This window comes from Elephantulus edwardii, unplaced genomic scaffold (genome assembly GCF_000299155.1).
Source record: "Elephantulus edwardii isolate Elephantulus edwardi_28Jun2011 unplaced genomic scaffold, EleEdw1.0 scaffold00044, whole genome shotgun sequence".
Taxonomy (NCBI): Eukaryota; Metazoa; Chordata; class Mammalia; order Macroscelidea; family Macroscelididae; genus Elephantulus; species Elephantulus edwardii.
Window position 1 is genome coordinate 17282696 of NW_006399794.1, and position 6119 is coordinate 17288814.

A 6119-nucleotide genomic window follows, 5' to 3' on the forward strand; every position below is an offset into this window, starting at 1 on the left:
GCTTGGGAGAGTGGAGGGACAGCATAGGAGAGGAAGACCTTGGATGAGATAGATTGATTCAGTGACTTGGTTAATGAGGGTAGGTGTGTTGGAGACAATGAAATTAGCACAGGATAGGCTTTAGGGCTGTTGTACACAGGGTCACTATTAATTGCACGTGACTTGACGGCACATAGCAACAACAGCAGTACTCATAATAGCAAAATGTGCTAATGACTAGGAAGTGATGAGTTTTGAGTATTTATTACCTCTATTTTTATATAACTTAATTACTTATAAATATATTTTCATTACAGTCTTCTTGTTGAATGTCTTCAAGCAGCAACTGACTCTTTGCTGACCCTCCAGTGGTTTTTCAGAGGTTGTAAATCACACAGGAGGAGACTGCCCATCTTTCTCCCACAGAGTAGCTGGTGGGTTTGAAACGTGTACATTTGAATTGGCAGTGCAACCTCATATCCCTAAGCCACCAGAGCGCCCTAATTTAGTTATCAGTGTTTATAATTTAATTTTTGGTAATAAGTGTCTTTAATAACTAATTTACAAAATTCTTGAAAATAGCTCTGGTAAGCCAGTGTATGAGCCAGTTCCAGTGCACTGTCTTTATTTAGTAGTATCCTAAGAAGGAAACATACCCTTTAAAGCTTTATTCTGTTTAGATACATTACACAGAAAGTCTTATATTTTTTAAAAAAATAAAACCTGTAAAATTGATATTCTTAGTAATGTCAGTCCCCTCCCTACTCCCATCTCTGCATTTAATGAGTTACTTACCGTTATTTAAACATATTATTATAGGAAGCAGGAGCGGCATCCACTTGCCAAACAACATGCCTCTAGAAACTATGAACTTTGATAAACGATAGTTATAAAAAAGCTTCAGGCATTTTGTTCATAGGGTCGCTATGAGTCGTACTCGACTCGACATCAATCATCATCCTCAACAACAATAACAACAACATAGAGTGCTCTGGTTGCATATTCCATAGCAAGTTGTACTGCTACTTCAAAGGCTGTGTGTCTCTGGAAGCTTGAATCTCCTAGTGGCTTTGTGGAGAGAAAGATGGGTGCTACTTCCATAGTGATATACAGCCTTGGAAAGCTGATGGAAGGTCACTATGAGTCAGAACTGACTCTGCCATGACAGAGGGAGAGACTGAGAGAGTTCATTCACTTCAGGGAAGGATCTTTTGTAGTGTGTAATTTATTGTGTTGCTAACTGAAAGCTTGACAGTTCAAATCCACTAGCTAATAGCCAACCCACAGGAGAAAGATGGACAGTCTTCCCCAGGAAGAATATACAGCTTTAGAAAACCAATTGACTCAGCAGAAGTAAGTTTTGCTTTGTGCTTTTTTTTTTTTTTAGCATTCAAAGGCAATGACCTTTATTCATTGTTTTACTCTTAGATGCATAACAACAGATGTGAAAAAAACATAGTTTGAATCAAACACACCTTAAATTTTAAGCTGAAATCACTGCTTTTTAGTACTTTTTTTTTTATTAAATTTTATTAGTTTCAATGAACACTCACAGGTATTCTGGGCTTTCACTCCTTCATTCCCGCACCATTCTCTCCACCCTCCTCCCCAGTTTGTTCTTCTTCCCCGCCTTCCGACATTTTGTAATTGTCCAATTGCCACAGTGCTTGTCAAAGTCAGTTCTGATTAATCTCCTTTGTCGGTGTGTCCTTTGCCATTCCCTATCACTCCTCCCTGAGAGAGACTTCACCCTGATTCATAAGGAAAAGGGGATGGCGTATTCTCTTAGCTACTTCCTGCTGAAAAGGGACGCTGTGGGTTTCAGGGTGAAGATCTTCTCTCACTACTCTAAAGGGCCCCTTTGGCAGTAGGAAACACATGGACTATTATGGAGATCGATTTTGGAATTTAGATGCACTCTTATTGATTGTGCTTGGCCGTACATGTTCATATCCTTGAAGATGTAACATGGGGGTGTTGCAACCTAGAAGACACAAATTTGACTAACAAGTTATAAGTACATGAGTCAAAAATTATGGAAAAGTAAAAGATTCTTTCATTGTTTTACCAAACCCTCCCCCAGGTCCCCTCCACCATGTAGCCCAAGACCCACACCTCACTCCATACACAAAAACCAACTCAAGGTGGATCCTGGACCTAGGACTAAAACCAAGGACTATAAACTTCATTGTTTTGTGCTTTTATAGGAAGGAGCCATGGTAGTGCAATGGTTAAGCACTCAGCTGCTAACCAAAAGGTTGGCAGTTCAAACCTACTCAGCAACTCTGTGGGAAATTGCCCTTGTGAAGATGACAGAATAGAAAATCCCACAGGACAGTTCTATCATATGAGGTCACTCTGAGTATAAATCTCTTTGTCAGTATCTAACAACATCATTTTAGGACACACTTGCTTGGAGCTCTAGATGTTGTGCATCTAATTGGCCTAAATAAATGTTTGTGCAGTAGATAAATGAATCCTCAACACCCAAAGCAGTACCTGGTATAATGTGGATGGTTCATAAATATCTGTTGAAAGAGTGAACGGGTGAAAGTAAGGCTAACTTGCATATATCTGTATGGGCTTTTCGAGGTAGCTACGTGGGTGTCCTGGTCTCCTCCGCTCTCAGGGCACCTTCTCTTTTTTATTAGAATAGCTTTACAGAGGAAGTACCAAGCAGTTTGATGGAAGAGAAATAGTCCAGTGGAGGAAATAAGTTTGATGGTTCCAAAGATAGTCGACAAAGATTATAGGCAGCCAGGATAGGGAAGTAAACATAGTCCTTAATTTTAAAGATCCCTCATGAGAGAAAATGGGGATAAAATGCCTTCCATGGATGACATGGGATGGAACTGTCTTTTTTTTTAAAATTCATTTTAATGAAAGTTTACAGAGACTTAGGGTTTCTAGTCATCCATTGTTGCGGAATTGTCTTTTATTTCAGTCCGTAAGCTCTGACTGATGACCAGAGGTCTCCTGTAGAGTGCAGGCAGTATCAATAACCAAGCACCAGGGAGAATGGAACTTCTACAATCACCTCCTTAGAAAGGCTTCCAAAAAGCAGGTGAACATCAGAGACTTCATTCAGTAGGCCTGTGAAGATGTAGCTAGAGCTCCAGAGAAGGGTATTGTATAACTTGGGTCACACAGTTATATGACAGTTCATGGTGGCCCAAAGAGAGGACTGAGGAGCCCTTAGAGTTATATTTTTTAAAATATGTCATTTCCTTGCTTAAACCCTCCCCACTGTGTAAAAACCAATCCCACAGTTTCCTAAATCCTTCCACAACCTTGTCCCTGTCTGCTGTCTGACTTCACAGCGCTCCAGCACCTTGGGCTGCCTCTATCCCTGGGATAGATACACAAAGCTGCCTTGCTCTCAAGTCTTTCAACTTACTGTTTCCACTGCTTGAAATGCTCTTCCTTCACCTTTTCCAGGGATGACACCGCTTTATTCAGCTTAAATGTCCCTTCTTCTGTGAGGTTTCCCCAATCCAAATGACCTAATGATGTTTGTTCCCCACCAGTGATTTTCTATTCGTCCTGTTTTAAATTTGTGTCACTTATCATTATCTGAAAATCACTTCTTTGTTAAAAGATATACTTATTGGTTTCTCCTAGAAGCATGAAAGTTCCATAAGAGCCTAGACCATAATTCTTGATCACTGCTGGGACAGCTTAGCACAAACTGGAGGCTTATTGAGCATTTATTTATAAATAACAAAGAATAAATGAATGACGCAATACTTATCTGTACTATCTGAATCAGGTGAAGAGAGAATATCAGACACCCAAAGCCTCAAATCCTTGGAATTCAACCGGTTTCATCTTGCATCATTATTAGCAGTGCTTCTGTTATCACACCATTATCAAAATGCCTCACAGTTATGTACGGATGTTATTTGCAGAACAAATGAAAGAACAGAAACTTTATAGCTGACCTCACACTTATTTACTACCCTTGCTCCCTCTCACTAAGACACTTTAGCCCATACCATGCTCCACATATTATTTGGAACCAGTCATTTCCACTCAACATGCTATGTTTCATGTCTGTGTGTTTGGTTTATTCTGGTGTTCCTTCTACTTGGAATACCCATCCCCTTTCATTGAAAAGTTCTCAGATCCAGTTTTGACCCCTTCCAGGTAGAGGTGGTCATTTCCTCTTCTGAGCTTCCACATCACGTTGTATATTCTCTTAACAATGCGTCTCCTGAATTAAAGTTATTTGCTGACGTATCTGCCTATCCCCTACCTCTAGTCATTGAGCTCCTTGAGGGCAGGGACATTATGTTTTCATCTCTGTATTCTCAGAAACCATTGCAGGGCCTGCCATACAGCAGTTTCACTGTATATGTTGCTATCATCAAGTTTGTATTGGGTATAGGATACATATAGAACAATGTGCTAGGTGGTAGACGGTAAAATGTACAATGCTGAGTGAAACGTGGTCTCTAACATTAACGACTTACAAATATTAGCAAGCAAGTCTTTTTCCTAAAAAAGGGATAGCATTAAAAATCAGTATATTGTAGAATTAAACAGCACATCAAGCTTTGTGCTGTGGACTGAGTACTTTTTAACTCATGCTTTACCATGAACTCTCTGTGTGACTTTGACAAATTCTTTCCCTCTTGAGACCACTCTTTTCTTCACTATAAACAAACAGACAGGGTCAGAAGCCTTAGGTGATTTCTAAAGCTAGCCCTGGCTCTGACATTTTGAGTTTGGCTTCATGAAAACTGGGGTGGTTGAAGCTATGGATAGAACTCAGTAGTCTCGGTTTGCCCTCTGGTGGTCTTTCAGCCACATCGCATCCTGGGATACGTGGTTTAAACTTTAAACCAGGCATTATTAGCATTCGGGGAGCTCAGAGCCTGGTAAACCAAGAACGTGGGACAATGACCATTTTAAGACAGACCCAGTCAGGTTTCTCACAGGTAGATTGGTATGGAATCTTATCCCCTTTAGGAGGAACGAATTTAGAAGATTATGCTTTCTGACCAGTTTCCAGCTGAACTCATACTTGTTTTCTCCCCAACAGAATTAAGCCAATCTTTGCGAGGCTATTTTGTAGCTCTCTTGACTTTTTCCGCTGCTCTCATCACAGTGCTCTTCTCTGGGGCAAACTCTCCAATCTGGTGAGTATAACTGTCCAGTCATTCATTTTTGTCAAAATGGAGTTTTCTCTTTCTTTCCCTAGGATAGTGCTGTGATCCTCTCCTTCTGGAGAATTTGACCCAGCCAGACCCAGGTTAGGAACTAGACCCAGTCCTAAAGGTGTCTTTAGGTTGAATTTGTCATTAAGTCAGAACAAATATATGCACTTCTTATGCAGTCTTACTTCAGTGCAAGGAGGAGCTCCTGGTGTACAGTCTGTAGGGAGAGTTGTTTTGCTAACCCAAAGGCCTCACCTCTCAGACATTTGGAAACAATGAGCAGATCCAAGGGAGAAAGATAGGCTGTCTCCTCTGCTGGGATTTACAATCTCAGAAACCAAATGGAGGGTTAGTTATGGGTCAATTTCTACTCAACAGCAGCGAATTAAACTGATGCAAGACGAGGCCCGAAGCCTTTCCAATGATTTAAAAGCTGAACATGCAAGTGAAGGTGACTGTGATGAAGGACTGATTGTGAGTAGGGGGTTGATGCAATCATTTCAAAGTGAGGGCAAATTTACGTAACATCAAAGGGCAAGGAGGCACATTCATTACTTAGGCACTGTCTATAGGAGGAGTGAGACCATGTGAGACTGTGAAAAGAGACTGTGAGAATGAGATAATATGACTTTTTCTCTTTAGGTTTAGATACTGGTTTGTAAATGCATTTTTAATATGATATTATTATTTGGTCCTTATAAATCCTTGATTGTGTAAAAAAAGTAAGCAGAACTGCAGAATATTATTTTCTAGTAAAAACTTACAAGTGAGTTAATCTAAAAACATTATTTTAAAAACATAATGGCATCTACAACAATGAATGAATGGAAATCCAAAGCCTCTGTAAATTTTCACTGAAATTAATAACAAATTTAAATTTAAAAAAAAAGAATTAAGTTAGAATAAGGATGGCAATGGAACCACCTTACCTCTGTAACTTGATTTATGCCACTATTAGAACCTCTACTCAGAATATTATTG